Consider the following 20,178-nt stretch of genomic DNA (forward strand, 5'->3'; position numbering starts at 1 on the left):
GCTGTAAGATGATTGTTAATTTTTAATACTGTTAATGTTTATTAGTGACAGAGGACTGGCTTTAAGTGTCTTATGAATAATAAACTAGGTGGGTGTCTAGTGTCTGTCACAAATGTGCGTTCAAGGCCAATGGAGTTGCCCTTTATTTGGCTTTGGAGACCTTGCATACATAGATGATAACAGAATATACCTTCAGGAATTAGGGCCAACTTTTCACATTTTAGCACTGATAACAGTGGGGGAATTCTTGGCACTTTTTCAAGCCTCTGAGATTCTACTGAAGTCCTGAGATGTAGGAAAGTTCATCTCTGATGTTTTAGCAAATAGAAAACTGCTGGAAAATGTTTCTCTTGTTCCCTGGCCCTGTTGAATTCATAACACTTAAACACCTGTGTCCATCAAATAGAACACACCAGGATCACAGCTAGAGCTGTTCTTGACTTTGCAATTTCATTGACTGACAGTTTAATATCTATTTATTTTCACATCTGACACCAGTAAAGACAGGCTGGCATCATGAATGTCAAGACATTATGCTGACAACTGTATTTTTTTTTTTATCGTTTGGGGGGATAGAGGAAGGTTCAATGTTCCCAAGGAAAGTATTCTTTTCAAGCACTGCGGCTCCAATAAAGACCAAATTATAGTTCAGATATAATTGGCAGTAACTATTGATAGGTTACCTGTACATGTTTATACAGGAACGAGTACATTCAATTTGAGATTTGCTAGTAAACTGTTACTGTTATGCTCTGGAATGAAATGTGTAATTATACTATTTAAATAGCTGAAACAGCTGCCATTATTGTGGACCGTGTAAACAGTGTTTTCCATGCTAAAATTGAATGTTTAGAATATGGTCCCTTATTTTCAGCAGCTCTTGTTTAGTCTCTGAAATACAAACAAGAGGTCTAGCTCCATTCCAGTTCCACAGTATTAGAATGACACTCTAGATAAGAAGCATTCACAAAATGAAAGTGAGATGGATTTTTAAAATCTTAAGCAAGACCACAAGTGTTGCTCAAAATTAACCACAAAGTAGAGAACATAACGTTCACACTGGGAACTGTGTAAAATACATTTTCCTTTCCATATGCTGAAGCAGCTCAGGAGAAAGGCCCTTTGTCTCTCTCATTTACACCTGCTATCTAAACAGAAAATAACTCAATTTTACTGTACCTCTATGTATGGCTGGGGAAATATTATTATGATGCTGCAATCACTGAACTTTTCAGTCTGCTATCCTGAGAATTTTCTCATGGCTAGAGGTAAGGTCTGATAATTCACAGAACCAGTTTCACTGTGCAACCGTTAAGGAGCTGCTTTATAATCAGGCAGTACTGAATGGACTGACTTTATTGCCTTTATAGTTTAGGATTGAAGTATACTATTACATCTTACAATTCTCCTCCCTGATGTCATTTTGCCAAGTACTCTAAGAATGAAATATGCTCTCTAAACTGAAATTTTGTTCAGAGTGCATTCATTCACAGAAATTAGGCCTGAGATTGATTGTGGATTTTCACAAAATCACATTAATTTCAGTTCTTGGCAATTACAGTATAATTAGTGTTATTGATGTAGCAGCCTCATAAATAAATATTTTGTAGCCATATAGAGGGCTTTTGTTTGTTTCTTGTTTTATGTGTTTGTTTAGGCATCATTTATGGCTGAAATTAGGCCTGGGTGTCTTCGCTCTTACTGCGGAGGGAAGCATACAGGGAGGGGTAAAGAGAAGGGAGGAATCAGAATCCTCTCCTCCAATTTACTGAATCCATTTCAATGGCACATTCATATAATCTCAATTCTGATTCCCTCTACCCTGAGTTCTCCATATCCCACGTCTCCAGCCCACAATTTCCTTTTGTCTATTAATATCAACCGTCTTCTTTGGCCCCTATGCCATTATGATCTCAGATGCAATATTCTTAAGTCTTTCCCCCACACCTGTTTTGCTTTCACATCATCTCTTCATATTTTATAAATCTGTCTTGATTTGCAAGGTGCACTGGCTTTGGAATCAGGAACACTAGACTTGAGTCCAGCCTCTGCCACTAATATATACATGTTAATCAAGCAAATATTCATTTCTAAAATGAGAGTAATACTCATTTATTCATTCAGCAAATGTTTATTGAATAATGACTACGTGTCAGGCACTATTTCAGGTACCAGGACATAGCAATGAAAACAAACCAGCTAAGGCCTCTCCCTCATGGGTCTTGCATTCTAAAGTTATCTGCCCTTAAAGGATCAAATAGAAAATATATGTGATGTAATGTTCAACGATTCATTAGTTGCATATAACACCCAGTGCTCATCACTACATCAAAAACTAATGATGTACTATATGTTGGCTAATTGAACATAATGAAAAAAAAACAAAATATATATGAAAGTTTGTTATAAACTATAACATATATCTCTAATGTATTTTATGCCAACGATAACAGGAAAACAACCGTTTTTGCTTTTGTTTTGCCTATCCTAGAAAAAAATCAGCTTGCCATTGTATAAGGCCTAGTTTCCTAAAGTTGGTGAAAAGGAAAAGAAATAGAAAATATTTGCAAAAATGGAATGTAAATGAAGTTACTGTGGGAAAAGAGGAAAATGGAGACAAAGTAGAAAAAAAAAATGATCAAACTGACAGTATTGAGTGCACCCACACACAAAATATATGGTGTTTAAGGAGAGGGGTCAATGCTGATTTACTGACCAGGACAGAAGAATGCAGCAGTTAGAGCCAAGACTGGGAGTGTAGAGATACTGGGTATCTATTCCCCCTTCTGTTGCACGATCTGTATGATCTTAGATTAGTCACTCTACCTGTCTGGGCTATATTTTCCAAGTCTAGGAAAAGAGAAGGTGGACTCCCTGATTTCCAAAAATGCCTTTAAGCTATTGCCTTCTGTGACTCTAAAGCAGGAGTTTGTGTCTTTGAGTTTAGTCTTCACCTAGAACCCTTCAAAATGTTTGCCCCAAGTGAGACTCGGGATACTTTTTCTGTAATAGAGGAAGTATTTGGTCCACTTTTTTTTTTAAAGTTGTGGTAAAATACACAAAATTTATCACCTTAGACATATTGAAGAATACAGTTCAGTAGGGTTAAGTACATTCTTATTGTTATGCCTATTTCACTTTTTTTTTTTTTAAGATTCATTTATCTTCTTTTAGAGAGAGAGAGTAGGGTGGGGAGGGGCGGAGGGAGAGGGAGAGAATCTCAAGCAGATTCCCTGCTGAGAGTTTAGCCAGCCTCAGGGCTCAATCTCATGACCCTGAGACCATGACATGAGCTGGAATCAAGAGTCTAAATGATTGAGCCACCCAGGCGCCCCACCTATTTCACTTTTGAGTATTAAAACTAAATGGCCAAGGGTACTGTCTCTTCATTTAAAATTGATAGACATTTAATCTAATGAATACTCAATCTTTGGATTTTTTAGGAAAGTATATTTTATCTAGCTATATATATATGTTAAAACTATATATAGCTAGATAAAATACTAATAATCAGTATTAGTTTTGATTAAGGAAACAACCTCAAACACTAAATTTCTAGGGGTGCTCGGGTGGTGTAGTCAGATGAGCACCCAGCTCTTGGTTTCGGCTCAGGTCATATCTCAGGGTCGCGAGATCAAGCCCTGCACAGGCTCTGCGCTGAGCACGGAGTCTGCTTAGAACTCTCTCTCCCTCTCCCACTCTCTCTGCCCTTTTCCCCACCCACTCCCTCTGTCTCTCTCTCAAATAAATAAATAAACCTTTTTAAAAACACACTAAATTTCTATAGTCACTAAATGTAATTCAAATTACTTTCATATATTAGTCCTAAAAGTTTCTTGACATTTTTTCCTGTTTTCTGAGATTCTATAAAGGCATGGGCGGGGGGTGGGGGGGTAGGGTAGTTTTAAAATTCCACCCAGACTTAACAGTGAATTTTACAAGTAAATAGGAACAAATGGACTCTCATATTTGTGATATGCAACAAAGAAAACCTAAGCCTTTTCTGACTCCATGTCACATCTCCTGCCCCCCAAAAAATCCCAAATGACAAACAATTCTCCTCTAATTATGAATACAAAGAGACATCATATTCCAGAAATAAGAGATTTTAGGTAAACAGTACTTTCACATTCTAAGCCCTGTGGGAAAATACTTTACCGGATGGAGGAGCACTTACATGGGTGACAATCAAGTGACCAAACACTAACCCCACCCCTGCTGTCTGCTCTCTCAGTGAATAGTGACCGCACCTGCTCCTTTCCACAGCAGATTCTGTCATTTTCGAGGCTCAGCCCTTCAGACCACACTCAGGGGTCTCCACCAGCCATGAGCCTTGACATGCTGTTACCACCCAGCCCACCTGATATTACACGGAGTATTCCCAGTAGAATGGGGAGGAAGATGAGACCATCATATGATCATACTGCCATTGTTTATATTCCCATTAAAAAAAGAACAGTTTTAAGGGCTAATGTGATTTTCCATTATTACGTCACCCTTAATAACATTGCTATTTTGCTGAAAAGAGATAAGCAAAGAGAATGGACAATGAGGCAAAGCCATAAAGCAGGTATTCTATTTGGGCACTCAAAAATACTGCCAGGCAGTATTTGCCAACTTCTGACAACTTAAAAGGGCCACTTCTTTGGATATGAGGTTTGTAGGGTTTCTCATTAACTCTTCTGCCATAGCCAATGTTTAATGTGAGTGGTATAACAGACAATACTCCAAGAGTGACAAGCTCTTTCCAAAGTAGCAGCAAAAATTAATGAAAGGACCTTAGCATGTCTTTGTGTGAAAAACCCACATTGCCTTTTCAAACAATAACTCAGTTCAAATAAACTGAAGGCATTCTTAAATCACCACCTTTGGTTTTAATTTGGGGAATGGAAAATTTGCCACCAGGCTATCGTTACTTTTTAAAATGACACCCATCACTGGGTCATATTTATGAATATTTCATTTGTCCATGTGAACACAATTCTTAACACTGCAATAATATAATAATAGTGATTCTTCATTTACAAAGCATTTAAATGTTCAAGGTCCTTCTACCCATATGAGGTATTATACTACCTATAAGGTGCTATTAAACTAGCAGTCAAATAATAAATATCACAAATACAGCCATTTGGAAGGTGAAAAGTTCTGTAATATCCTTATAAATTCAAAATGTCTCATTTACTAATCAAATGTCTCAAATACGATCATTGCCTAGGACTGATAATGAAGACACTAGTAGTTCTAAAAACCTATAGGAGAGATTCATCTGCTTTTCTTCTGACAGATTCTAAATTTAGCTCTCAAAAGTAATTACCAAACTCTTGTTCCTCTTAAGTATTTTACTTGTGTTACGTCTCTGAAGGTGGCTCGTGGTCATGGGGCGCCTGGGTGGCTCAGTCGTTAAGCGTCTGCCTTCGGCTCAGGTCATGATCCCAGGGTCCTGGGATGGAGCCCCGCATTAGGCTCCTTGCTCAGTGGGGGGGGCCTGCTTCTCCCTCTCCCCTCCCCCTGCTTGTGTTCCCTCTCTCGCTGTGTCTCTCTGTCAAATAAATAAAATCTTAAAAAAAAAAACAAAAACTGTTCCATATTATGAATTCACAATGTTTAAAAATGCTAAATTTAACCAAATATCAAAGATCTCATACACAGAAGCTCAAAAATATTTATCAAGGAGAAAGTTAACAATTTACTTAAAATGACTGTTTCACAATTGATGAATATGGGTTAAGAGTATATGGAAGTGGGGTGCCTGGGTGGCTCAGTCGTTAAGCGTCTGCCTTCAGCTCAGGTCATGATCCCGGGGTCCTGGGATCGAGTCCCACATCGGGCTCCCTGCTCCACAGGAAGCCTGCTTCTCCCTCTCCCACTCCCCCTGCTTGTGTTCCCTCTTTTGCTGCGTCTATCTCTGTCAAATAAATAAAATATTTAAAAAAAAAAAAAGGTGGCTCATGGTCTCAGCATTATGGAGTCCATTCCAGCCACTCAGATGGTAGACATAACAAATATTCTTCAAAATTAACAGGACACTTGTTCTGTAATTAGCTTTTGGATTGCAAAGTCATATAAAAGGGAATCTGCCGACAACTGAGCACCACCTAAGTATTTTTTGGCACTAATTAAATTACACATTTTGCTTGATTATTTCAAATGGTTTCCTTCTTTTCAGGAGACATTGTTTCATCATACTGCTTAGCCATAACTGATTGCTTGGATCGAGCACCAATACACTGCATTCATTTTCACAGTTGATGTGGAGTGTGAAAGGTAAGAAAGCCTTTGTGTGTAATTTTAAACATCCAACACACAGGTAAAGAGTCTGCACTGTGGTGTGATATCTGTTGTTGGATGTAAAAAGGGTCTCAACTACAGAGCCATCTGAAAGAAAGCTTCTTTCCCAAAGAAAATATTTCACAAGAAAAAATGCTTATCTCCAACTTACCGGGCTAACAGAAAAACAAGCATTTAAATACGGAAGCCAGCAAGCAATTGGAAATACTTAGATATACATGAAATTTTGATCCTCTTACATGATGTAATCCTTAATTCAATTCTTAATTGTGTTTAGTAGGTATTGTCTTTCTGGGCTATGATCTCTAATAAAATAGGCTTGTCTCTTCCTTTGAGGCCAAATGCACAATATTATGTGGATGGTAGTACAAAACCAAAGACATTTTCTTTTTAAAAAATAAGCAAATATACTTATCAAAGTTTTAGCCTTAGATACCCTGAACTACTGAGTTCATATTTTCACCTCCAAATAATGAAGAATACCATTTCTGCAAAGTAAAAAGTAATGAAAGACCTTGGGTGGTTTTATTCAAACAACATATTTTTGCCAAAAATTTTGTCCTCATATACTTCCTGCAGCTATAAAGGGAGCATCAAAAAAATGAGCATATCTTTCTTTGCAATTACCAAAGGGCTGCATTTTCAATTCGTGTGCATATGTGTATGTGCGTGTGTTTCAAAGTCATGCTCATGTGCTCTATAGCTTCCCAAAGTCAAGGAAGAAAAACATTCACAGAAATCACAGAAAATCAGAGAGAAGGAAAAAGTTCCAGATCTTTTCCAGTTGAGGAATTGGCTTTATATTGTTAAATAATATGGCCAAAGTTAGCAGCAGATTCACTCAAACATTATGATCCTGAGTGGCCCACTTGTATGTTTTCCATCACATCATTCTCTCCTTACAGACAGCTTCTTTAAAATAAAGTTTGTTTTGGGGAATGTGGGTGGCTCAGTCGTTAAGTGTCTGCCTTCAGCTCAGGTCATGACCCCAGGGTCCTGGGATCAAGCCTGACATCTGGGCTCCCTGCCCGGAGGGAAGCCTGCTTCTCCCTCTCCCACTCCCCTGCTTGTGTTCCCTCTCTCTCGAGTTCTCTCTCTCTGTCAAATAAATAAAATAAAATCTTTAAAATAAACTTTAATGTTCATTAAATTAATACCATCATAATGTTTAAAACACAGAGTCAAATAATAATGGAAAACAACATTTCTCTTGCCTCACCCCCTCCTCACCCCCAGTATTGCTTTCCAGGGACTCCATATATGACCATTTCTGGTTTTGTCCTCCTGGTGTTATACCTCTCCCCTACCCCTCTCAACAGAACACTCATACTGACAGTTTTTACTTAACTACTTTAAACATTGTCTCTTACACCTTGGGCTGTGATGGATGAGAATTTAATGCATTTATACCACTTCCCACTTTCTCTCTCCTCAATCATGCAAAATATTTAAAACATTCTTCTCCATTGGTTATCTTTGTAATTTCAAACAGTTTTTAAACCTTCTTTCCTTATCCCATAGCAGTAGCTCTTCATTCTCAGCTTTTAAAATAATGGCATTAACCTTCCTACACTCTCCATCCTCAGTAACTTCCTAAGAATGTGAGGCATCAAAATTTCTATGTCCCTGCATGTGTGAAAAGATGTTTATTGTTCTCTCACACTTAATTGATAGTTTGATTGGATATGTGTAATTCTAGGGTGGGGAGAAATGAAGCAAAGGAACTCTTGTTTAGCTCCATTTTCCTGAATTTTGCTTATCAGAAGCCTATTACCAGTTTGATATTTTTTTTATAGTTTTCTTTTTTTTTTTTAAGATTTTATTTATTTATTTGACAGAGAGAGACACAGTGAGAGAGGGAACACAAGCAAGGGGGAGCAGGAGAGGGAGAAGCAGGCTCTCCACAGAGCAAGGAGCCCGATGTGGGACTTGATCCCAGGACCCTGGGACCATGACCTGAGCCGAAGGCAGACGCCTAACGACTGAGCCACCCAGGTGCCCTGATAATATTTCTTTACAGATGATCTCATGGTTCTCTCTGGAAGCTTTTAGGATCTTCTCCTCCTCACTGTTTATAAAGTTTTAAAATCATGGGCTTGGGATTAGGTCTTTCTACATTAATTGTGCCAAATACTCAATATATCCTTTTACTCTGAAGACATGAATGCTTCTGCTCAAGGAAAATCTCTTGCATTATTCCTTTGATAATTTTTTTGTTCACAAATTACTCCATTCTCTCTTTTGGTAACTTTTATTAATCAGATCATTAAACATATTAGATTGATTTTCTATGCCTCTGACCTATATTTTATGCTTCCCTTTCTCATTCTATGTCCCAGGGCACTGACATGTATTTAAATCCTAACACTTCTGTTGAATTTGGTATATCAATGTCATATTTTTATTCTCCAAGAAATCTCTCATTCTCTGATCATTTCTTTGCCTAATGTCTCATACCTCTTTTTTTGTTTGTTTGGTTTGCAATTGCTTTTCAAATTTCTTTGAGTTCTAATTAAAAGTATTATTTTGTGGAGGTTTTATTACTTTTTTTAAGGGGCATTTGGGGGGGGGGTGGATGTTTATTTTCTCTTTGTGACTTTCTCTGTGACCGGCTTTCCTAAAATGATTATCCGTGACCTCATTCTGAACAATTAAGTTTAAAAACACTGCTTATGAGCACTATATTTATGGGCAGAATTTGATGACTGTCTGGGCCCACTGTAACCCTGGGACCCCCCCAAATGCCATGGCTTTTTCTGGTGTTCCAATGTTCACCTTAGACACCCTTATTCTCATCAGATAGCTCATTTAATTTCTTTTGAGAAGAAATTTCCAATCTTCTGCCTGGGAAAAACATCTATCTACCAGGCATTCCATGCAATGCATGGACATGGTGCTGGTGATGGAGTTCAAATGCTCTGTAGACAGACTTTAATTAACACCTCTGCTTTCTGGTGTACTTCCCTTCACACCTAGTATTTCAGAGTCTTGAGTTTCTTTGGGGAACCCTCTCTGGGCCAGTTCTCTCTTCTGTTACCAATCCCTCAGCTGCTTTTTTTTTCCTCCCAGAATTTTTTTTTTGCCATGTCTCCTCTGAGAATTTCCTTCTCATATGGGGATTTGAGGGGGGCGAGACAGGTTGGAGAGGAAAAACTCACGTGATCAATCCATATTTTTGAACCAAAAGCTATCTGATGTACATCCTAATCCTAGGTGTCTCCCCTCAAAATGTCCCCCCCTTAAAGAGTAGGCACCATGGACTATATAACCGTTAATGAGTGTAGGATGCAGCCATTTAGGGTGTGCTCCTTGAACGCATATAAACATTTCCATAAAAAGACTAATCTACCCACTAATCCCAATCAACCACCCACTGCAAAGTGATAGAAATAAAATGACAGGTATTTAATGCCACTAAAATGGCTTAATCCCACAGTGTCTTGTTGGATAATGCTCTGCTCAAAGTAATTCTGATTGTGCCTGTTGTTATTATGCTGTTAATATTACTAAATTTAATATCAATACCCACAGAGAGACAATGGTTACTTTTCATGGAAACTCCATGGTTCCAATTTGTTCCAATTGGATATTAAATAACTCACAAAAATAATTCATAACAAAGGGCAGGAAGAAATAATTTATGTATCATAAATTGGATATGTTATGATGAAAGCTAAAAACAACTAAGTACGTTTAACATTTATGAAAGAAAGCTGTGTCCTGAAATTCAACTAGTTTGACTAAATTCAGTTAAAACAACAACAAAAAACACAGGTGGAGATGAGGGGATGGGAATGAAATTGTGCAAATTTCTAGGTGTCTGTCTCCAAATAAACAGATTTGACTGAAGTATCTCTTTTCAAGCAGTTGTTTATCTAAAAATAATCTTCCCTTTAAGAAGACCTCCATATATAGTTGTTCTGTAGGAAGCCCTGGGGCAAAGAGAAGACCTTTACTTAAGTGAAAATCTAGCCTGAGAATTGCCTCTAGGCAAAAGTCATTATACACTTCTCTTCCATCCTTTAGATAAGCCAAAAGCAAAGCTTCCCACTGATACAAATCAGCTCACAACTTGGCTCTCATTAGCTCTAAACCTATGGAAATCTTTAGAAGCTTGGTTCACCCCACCAAACTCATTAGGTGTTTAAAATTAGGCATTCTTTTCATAAGGAGCAACAGGAATTCCTGCAGCACAGGTATATATATATAATGTCCCCCCAGGCTTTGTTAGGTTAACAAAGTGCCCTGAAAGTGCTCACTAGGCCTCCTTGGCTGTACTTGTTAGTTCAGATTTCACACTTAGCACTAAAATAGAGCAGTGATTGGTATACACAAATCCATTTAGATTCTAGGGAGTGGATATCTTATCTTTTTTCATATACTTTTAATCCTAAATGTATCCATTTGTTTACTTCCTATTTCTGAGAGTGTTTGGGGTGGGGCCACATTCAGTCACTAGTGTCAAGTATTCTAAAATCATGTAGAAAAATATTCCTGCAAGGGATAAAGGATTCAGGAATATACCTCCAATTGAATTCTGCTTTATAACAAGGCCTATACTTTTCAACTTCCATGAGACTAGAAAGTGAAATTGCCTGTGTTCTTTTGATGTAATTATAGCCATTAGGTGTCCAGAGTCTTTTTATTTATGTCAAATTAAGGCAGATATCCAAAGCACTGAGCTTGCCGAAATGGTTTTGCCTAATGTGTTCCATATGACTTGTAAGATTCTGGGAAGCAATGGGGGCAACTGGGGAGGCCAGATGTGTATACGTGCAGTAAAAAGATGTCTTAAAGAAAAACCCTAGCTGGCAGACCCACAGCTCTGGATCATGGGTCAGCCAGTGTCTGCAACCTTGATAACTCCCAGTTGCTTTGCTCCCACTACTTCCCAAATTATCAAGACAATGTAGAGAAGCATTTCTCCTCATTATAAAACAATGCTGGGGTACATAAAATGTCAGTTGGCTGTCCCATAACCTCATATACCACAGGTGCAAATCTTGAAGAGGGCATAGAGTTCAACTTGCCTTTAGCATGGAAAAGAAGCAATTACTTAGCTGTTAAGAAAAATCCTAATATCATTACCAGATAACCCTAATAGCCACCTGGATATCTAGCTATTATTTTAAATGGATTTAAAATACATTTTAAAATCTCAAATTCAAATCATATGGAAATAATAACATAAGTTATCATAAAGGTGTTTGGAGATAATGCTAAATGTCAATTTAGCATACTTTCCTATATTGGCTTTCTAGAATGAATGAATAGCTTCTTTTATGGTCAAATGAAAGGGACAATCATATTTAAAGGTCAGTTAATATAGTGAGGTAGATGTAGTCACTAGTGTTCAAATCTCACTATATTATCTTTAAACAAGAGTGCCCACTATTTTGACTAAAGCTATCCCCAACAGCTTGGGCTGTTTATTTCCTTTGTTCTCATGTTTTCCTACTATGTTGATCTTCTAGTATTTCTTTTTTTAGCTCCAAACATTTTTGTCTAGTGTATCTCACAATCTAGTGACAATAATCTGTCTTTTTTTGGTACAGTGAGGCCTACCACCACATATATTTCAATGGCAACCCTTTTTGTAATTCAAAAGAACTGCATTCCAGAACTGAATTCTTTTTTCAGAAAGAGAAGAATTCTCTTAGAATCAGGGAACTAAGCCTTCTTAAAAAAACAGAAAATCTGACAATTCAGACATGCTTCCAGTCCTAGGACCATGTTTCTTTTCTCAAGACTTTTCCTGTGTGAAGACACCATAACAACCATTTAAACTGAACAAACCTTCTTGCTTACAAAACAAGATTCCATTATAGTAAAAAGAAATTTGCGGGGCGCCTGGGTGGCTCAGTCATTAAGAGTCTGCCTTCGGCTCCCTGCTCATGATCCCAGGGTCCTGGGATCGAGCCCCACATCAGGCTCCCTGCTCCGCGGGAAGCCGGCTTCTCCCTCTCCCACTCCCCCTGCTTGTGTTCCCTCTCTCACTGTGTCTCTGTCAACTAAATAAAAAATCTTAAAAAGAAAAAAAAAGAAATTTGCTTCCCCCCCACCCCACCTCTACCCTTAAATCGGTGCATACCCACGTATACAGATAGGCATGCATAACTTTGACTAATTGTTACCCTGAATTAGCCACAAAACAACTCTATGGAGTTACATAATTGGTCTCTTTTGGGAAAAATATTTCAATAATTCTAGTTTTTGAACTGGAAATAAAATGTAGTTATTTTTTAACTATTTTACAACTAAAACCATGAAGAAATAGTTACTAAGAATTTATTTAGGCCTCTCCCCGATGTAAACCTCTCTATGAGAGTAACAACCACCATGACAGTTGAGTTATTAGTAAAGTAAAAAATTTGAGTACAGTGGTCATTTGCTCAAGAAATTTTAAGGCCTAATTTTTCTGTGTTTAAATATCTGCATTTATGGTATGTCATCTCAATCTGACTGTCCCAATTCACAGGTGCTACCAGAATGAAAAGAAACCTGAAGCTAGGGGTCACAATGTGTTTTTTTAATCTTCCATCAAAAGTCAACAGAAATATTTAAAAACAACAAAATTCATCATACTTATATATTTTACTGTGATATTCTCCTCCCTGACTACTCTTTCAAAATTGACACTCAAGTACAGGAATATATTTTAAATTTGCAGTCTTTGAATAATCTAATCCAAGTTGTAGTATAGTTTCTCAAACAAGCATTAATAGGAGTTGGTAAAAGGCTTTGTTTCACTGGTGGTTACGGTTTTAGAAAGCTACCATAACTGATAGGTATTCATAGGTAAATTCATAGGTAAAATAAACAGTAAAAACTTTTTTTCAAGAAACAAGTAAGAATTGCACTAAAAAGAAAAACTGGCTTTGGGCCGATGAGGCAGACATACCCTGAGGTGACCCCAATGAGACACATATTTGACTAATCTCCTCCCCTTAAGTATAGGCGGAACCTGGGCCTTGCTTCTAGCCAATAATATATAGCAAAGGTGGAAGGATTTTTCAAATGTAGTTAAGGTCCCAAATGAGTTGATTCCAAAAAGAAGATTATCCTGTGTGATCCCGACTTAATCAGGTGAAAGTCCTTAAGAGAGGGACTGAGTCTCCCTGACTTCAGAGACTCTCTCCTGCTTTGAAGAAGTAAGCCACCGTGAGTTGTACAGCTGCAAAGAAATACATTCTGCCAGCAACCATGTGAACTTGGAAGAAGATGCCAGGCCTCAGGTGACAACACAGCCCCAGCTGACATCTGGAGTGTAGACTGATTAAGACCCTGAAGCAAAGAACACAACTAAATCATGCCTGGATATGTGACCTACAGACTCTGTAAGATAATACATGTGTGTTATTTTGAGTTTGTGGTAATTTGTTACACAGCAAAAGAAAACCGATACAGCTCAGCAACAGAGTATTTTCACATGTGGGGCGCCTGGGTGGCTCAGGCAGTTAAGCGTCTGCCTTCGGCTTGGGTCATGATCCCAGGGTCCTGGGACCTAGCCCCACATCGGGCTCCCTGCTCAGTGGGGAGCCTGCTTCTCCCTCTTCCACTCCCTCTGCCCCTGCTTGTGTGCTTGTTCTCACTCATTCTCTCTCAAATAAATAAAATCTTAAAAAAAAAGGAGAAAAGAATATTTTCATATGGATCAAATGTGGGAGGACAATTTGTATTATACTTATAAATGACTCTGGGAATGGGAATGGATTTAGGAATTTTTATTTGGGAGTTTAAGTGATTTTGGGGTTTTTAATTTGGGAATTCCTCCTCAAACTTCTGAACCTTTAGCCTTGCTTAAAATTGATGAAATAAGGACAGATAGAACACATTTCCCAAACTGATGCTTAAGGAACACTATGGTATCTTACAACCTCATCCACCTTACCCTTACCTTTATCAAAATGACTCATGAAGGAGGAGTCCATGGCCAAATATTTTTGGCAGACATTGTATAGATCCCACTTACCACCACTACTTTCTCCACCAGCACCACCACTGGTACCCTATCCTTGCAGGTTTGCAATGCAAAAGTTTCTCAGTCTATAGTAATAAAACTCATCTTTTTCAAAACCTATGTGACCATCAAACTGTATAACAGAGTTCAGTAGAACACACTTTAGAAAGCAGTGTGACAGGGAGTTCCAGTGAGCAGAGGCTATGCTAACAGGAACTGGAATGACATGAGTGAGGATCACCATTACCCTCGAAAGTAATGAGTGTTTTGGCAAAGAGGTTGTCTAGGACGGAGAATGGCTCAAATGGAGGCCGGCAGTAGGAAACAAGTTATTTCAGATGGCAGAGGGTTTCAGGACATTGCCATTTATAACTCTTTCATAAGAGGGCAACTATTTATCTTTTTTTTTTTTTTAATTTCACTTCAGTGTGAGACTGGATGAGCTGTTAAATGTGAGTTGGTAACAAAAAAGAAACCAGACTAGTGGGGATGATGAGGTTGGATCTTGTTTCTTACCATTTTATTTTGACCTAGGACTAGCAAACCCACCCCTGAAGAGAACAGTGAGATTTTTGACCTTCAGTGCCCTCAGACATGTTTCTCCACTGTGCCTCCACAAGATGCCCTGTATTGTTATCCTATCCTTAGATGCCACATCCTCCTACTCTATTCCTAGTCTCAGAAATTTCTTTTCCTTGGTAGGTCTTTTCCTTCAGATCTTTAACCTCTTCCTGTCTGAACTGACCTATTATGTAGTCCTAGCTCTCAGCCAATCATTATTCTTGTTTGAAAAGTAATCAGATATCTTCGTTAATACCTATTAAAAAGTACCATTGGGGGGCGCCTGGGTGGCTCAGTCGGTTAAGCGACTGCCTTCAGCTCAGGTCATGATCCTGGAGTCCCGGGATCGAGTCCCGCATCGGGCTCCCTGCTCAGTGGGGAGTCTGCTTCTCCCTCTGACCCTCCCCCATCTCATGCTCTCTCTCTCATCATTCTCTCTCTCAAATAAATAAATAAATAAAAAATCTTTAAAAAAAAAAGTACCATTGGCCTTCTTAACTCCAATCATGGCTGCCTAGCCACAAAACAATAAGTGAAGAGAATTATGGATTAGGGTCAAATACAAAACCAAAGTATTTTTAATAGAAAAAAACCTAAAGTTCACTATGAAAAGAAAAATTAATGCTCACAGGCCAAGAATCTCTTTCTATTCCTATTTTGTCTATCCTTTCTTGATACTTACAGACCTTTTATTCTGCCCATCAGAACCATTACATCAACCACACTCCATAATATATGCTTAATACACCAGAATCCCTCTGTACTTACTGGACCCAGAATACTATGAGATTAGGTATTGCAGTTGCCCAGCAGCATCATACTTTTTTTCATGTGCATCTGTGTCACTGCTGTGGCCTTATCAGCAGAACGGTAGATGACTACCCAACACTGTAATTAGCAAGGAAAGGATGGAACTACTGAAGTCCTACAGAGGACAGTTAGTCAAGGGATGGAACCTTGAAATTAGGCTGGCTCTCTACTTTAGATCTGTATAATATACAGTGTTATTCAGGCAGACAAATTGCATCAAGTGTCATAACACCAAACACCACTTTCATAGATACACGTGTTGTGCAACATAAATAATTTTCTCTGATTAAGTAGGGAAAGAAGGATTTGTCTGGTTAGCTAGATGAATGGACATTTGTTTGTGGTTAGCTAATGAAGCTTGCAAATAACTTGTATAGCAAGTTTAGGGTGTGAAGCCATTATCTGTACTTGTCAACAGGACTGGCACAGGGTGAGGTGAGTGAGATGAATGAGGCACTTGTCTCTGTGGAAATTTAAAGGCAGAGGGTGCCAATAGTCAAAATAAACCTATTCCAGTACAGCATTTTTTTAAAAATTTTATTTATTTATTTGACAGAGAGAGAGATAGCGAGAGCAGGAACACAAGCAGGGGGAGTGGGAGAGGGAGAAGCAGGCCTCCCACCAAGCAGGGAGCCCGATGCAGGACTCGATCCCAGGACCCTGGGATCACGACCCGAGCCAAAGGCAGACGCCCAACGACTGAGCCACCCAGGCGCCCTCCAGTACAGCATTTTTAAAAGTCTAATGCAAAAAGTCATGATAAAGTATCAAATGGTTAATAAAGACAGAATTAACAATGCTGTGCCAAGCCATATTAGAGCCTATAGCCAAAGGAAAAATCAGCAATACTAATCTGTCTTTATTTAAAATTTTGATATTTTGTTCATATAGATTTTTTTCCCATATTTTACTTTTTTTAAAAATATTGCCTTTGGCATTTCTCTAAATTTTGTGCCTAAAGCAATCCCTCACTTGCCTCACTCTAGTGCTGGCCTTTCATTAGATCTATTTTTTTAATGTTCTGGCTAACTCCTAGAAAATATTTTCTCATTCCTTTTAGTCTCTCACAGTTTGGGGTCAAAAGTCCATACCAGACATTTATGGTCAATTGATTTTTAACAAGGATTCAATGGAGAAATAATAGTCTTTTCAACGTATAATACTGAAAGTTGGATATCTTCCTTACACATATGTGAAAATTAACTCAAAATGGATCATAGGCCTAAATTAAGAGCGAGAAGAACTCTTAGATGAAGACACAGGAGTAAATTTTGTAGCCTTTAGTTAAGTAGAGCCCTCTTAGATTTGACACCAAAAACAAAAGTGACAAAAGAATAGATAAAATAGACTCCGTCATAATTAGAAATGTTTGTGCTTCAAAGGAAACTATCAAGAAAGTAAAAAGGCAACCTGCAAAAAGGGAGAAAATATTTGCAAATCATATTTAATAAGGGACTAGGATCTAGAATATACAAAGAACTTTCACAACTCAACAATAAAAATGTAAATAACCCAATTTAAAAATTGTCAAATGATATGAACAGACATACAAAGAAGCTAAATGAATGCTCAATAGCACATGAAAAAGATGCTCAACATCACTGGTCATTAGGAAAATATAAATCAAACCACAATGAGATGCCACTTCATACTCACTAGGATGCTATAATCAAAAAGACAGAAAATGTTGGCAAGAATGTAGAGCGGATGAAAATGTTGCAGCCATGTTGGAAACATTTGGAAGTTCCTCAAAAATGATAAACATAGAGTTACCATATGACCTAGAAATTCTGGAAGAAGAGAAGTGAAAACATATATCCATACAAAAACTTGTACACAAATATTCAAAGTAGTATTACTGGAACATCCAAAACGTGGAAATAGTTTAAATAATTTAGATTTCTTCATCTCACCCTCACAGAATTCAGCATTCATTAATACCAAACCAAGACAGTTAAAAGCACAAAATGCTAGTATAACCATAGTGGGGTGGAGGCGTGGGGCACTTAAAAGATACAAATCCCTCCCAACATTTTCTCCCTTGAATTTCCAGAATATATTTAAGACATGGAGAGGCTTATGAACAATATTGTAAGAGGAAGCATTGACAAAATGGGGAAAACAATGAAGAGCTATGGGGAGTGGGAATATGACCACTGCCTTCCAATTTTATAGGGTACTGAAGAGGGAGCTGAGTTTTCTTTGCAGCTGTAGGAAAACCGGTATCAAAAAGTAAATATTATCAATGTCAGTTTTTGTTTTGCCTCATTATGAAGAAGAACCCTTAGCAATCAATAGATCGAACAGAACCTCCTTGAGGCCTCCCATTCCCAGGCACTGGAAATGTTCACCCTGAAACTGATAAACTCTGTTTCTTAAATAATGTTGAGGGGAGCGGGGCTCCTGAGTGGCTCAGTCATTAAATAATGTTGAGGGGTATTAAAATCTATTCCACCTGAGATTCCATAATTCATTTTATCATGCAGTGATATCACTCATTTAGGTTAATTAATATTCTTTTATAAAGTGTAAAAAATAACCACTTCTTACTCATTAAACCATAATATTTATTAGGTTTTAATTTTTTTAAATTTTAAAATCCAAATAAAATAGACTGTTCTGAGGAGTTACGATAGATTTTGTTTTCTTTTGTTTTAGAGGATGGAGAGAAAGATTGGAGCATGAAGTAGAGTAACTTTAGAAGCCGAACTGGGAGCCTCTTAGGTCAATCAGAAACCAACATAAAGTCAACAGACTTTGAGGGGGTGGCACAGAAGAGGGGTGGGAGATCACCATTCTCAAAAATTACCTACCTTTCTCAGAGGATAGGGACAAGATCCAAAAAGAACTTTCCTCTACCAGTAATTATCCAACCTTTAATGCATGCTGGCTGTGTCATGGAAGTCTCAATGCTATTTCTCTTAGTCAAGAAAGGATAGCTTAGAGAGGTCCCATTAGCTCTCTGCTGGAAATCATATACATTTTTTTAAAAAGATCTTTATCATTCACTTCTTTACTGAAGATACTAAGCAAGATGAAGTATGAGAATTCATCTAATAAATTATATGGTGTATAAGTACCAAATCATTGCTAGCTATTACCTATCTTAATTCATTTTTTTAAGGTGCACTCAATAGGTAAGGAAGTTTTAGAATGGAGAACATCTTCCATCCATTTCCATAAGCTATAAAGAAAACAGCTGTGGGCAGGTCTGGGGTTGCATTTGAGATATTGTTTAAGGAAAAAAAGCAAAGTCCAAATGTCAGAGCTCCAACAAGGTTGCTGCTTTGCAGCACAACATAAGGAAAAACAGAACTAAGAAACATCTATATTCATTATCCCTCTATAACCACCATGCCACATATTCCAAAATGGCTCCACAGAAAATATGCCAAAGAAGACAGCTGAAACAGTCATTGGTAAGTTATTGGCTTTGTATAAAATACATTTAAGGGGAGCTACAAATGTAAAGGCAGATGTGTAATATATGGCTGGCACAGTTTTTATTTTCTTATACATCTTGCTACTGTCTGGGGGCAATGCTCTAGCGACTACTGAAATATAATAGCTGCTTTCTCTCTCAGTACACAATTTGACAGCATTTATTCTTTCCTTCAGTGAACATAATTACTTCACATATGGAACCTGTGATAGCCTACAGGCATCTGAGAGAAACCAGAATCATGCAATCTGTCCCCTTTGTGAGCTTAATTTACATTCACAAGTGTCATTTTATTAGGGCTGGCATCATGTAGGATAAAAATGACAGGTCAGCTATGGCATGTCACTGGGAGTGTGCTTAAGTCAATAATGTGGTATTATTACATTTGGGATAATTTTACAAGGGAGATCTCACAGGAGGAATGTGACCCTTATTTCTTAGTTTCTACATTACCTACAAGGTAATTCATTTAGAAATCAATAATTTAGCCTGCTGTAAATATTTGTGCTGAGTGTCCTACACTTCAATATAACTTTGCAGCATCATCTACAATCTTAATGGACATGGAAGATTTACCTCGCTAACTATTTCAAGTGGGCATGTTCAAATTTGTGTAATCAAAATATCATCAGTCAGAAGCCTGTGCCCTTTATTTTGGCCTGCTTGAGAGTAGAAATTAAGAAGACTGTGTTACTGACCCTTTCCATCAGAAGTAAAACAACATTGTTGGTTTAATACATGTTCCTGGGAATGGGAAGTGTAAGGCAAGCTGTAGGCATTACAGTTGGTGATTGTTTCTCTGTTGGATCAGCGAGATAGATGGTCTTGAGGTAATGCTTCCTATTTGGCTCCCTTCTCTGTTGATGAGGTCAGAAATAAATTTTAACATGAGAAATTAGACATGGTCAGTCAAGTCTAAACCATGATTTCTTCATGATGCCATATTCTTTTATGAAATATATGGCCTAATAAATAACAAAACATAGTTCTCAGATGTAAGGATGGTGCAGGCTAAGAGTGAGAACCAAGCCAGAACAAGCCTTCAAGACAGTTGCTGAAAACTCTCAGTTTCATCCTACTAGGGAATGTTCAAGGTATAAGGATCAGTGTAAAA

At 37.9% G+C, this 20,178-nt stretch overlaps 1 long non-coding RNA gene across 1 annotated transcript in view; it reads left to right on the forward strand.

Annotated features, from left to right (window-relative positions):
* The window catches only part of LOC115942946 (uncharacterized), a 31,156-nt gene that overhangs the window by 1,412 nt on the left and 9,566 nt on the right, over window positions 1-20,178 (forward strand). Inside the window, exon 2 of the long non-coding RNA XR_004077525.2 lies at window positions 6,170-6,267. This is a non-coding gene — a long non-coding RNA (uncharacterized LOC115942946). The remainder of the gene's footprint in view (window positions 1-6,169; window positions 6,268-20,178) is intronic.

This window comes from Leptonychotes weddellii, chromosome 4, assembly GCF_054177405.1.
Source record: "Leptonychotes weddellii isolate Sample4059 chromosome 4, ASM5417740v2, whole genome shotgun sequence".
Lineage (NCBI taxonomy): Eukaryota > Metazoa > Chordata > Mammalia > Carnivora > Phocidae > Leptonychotes > Leptonychotes weddellii.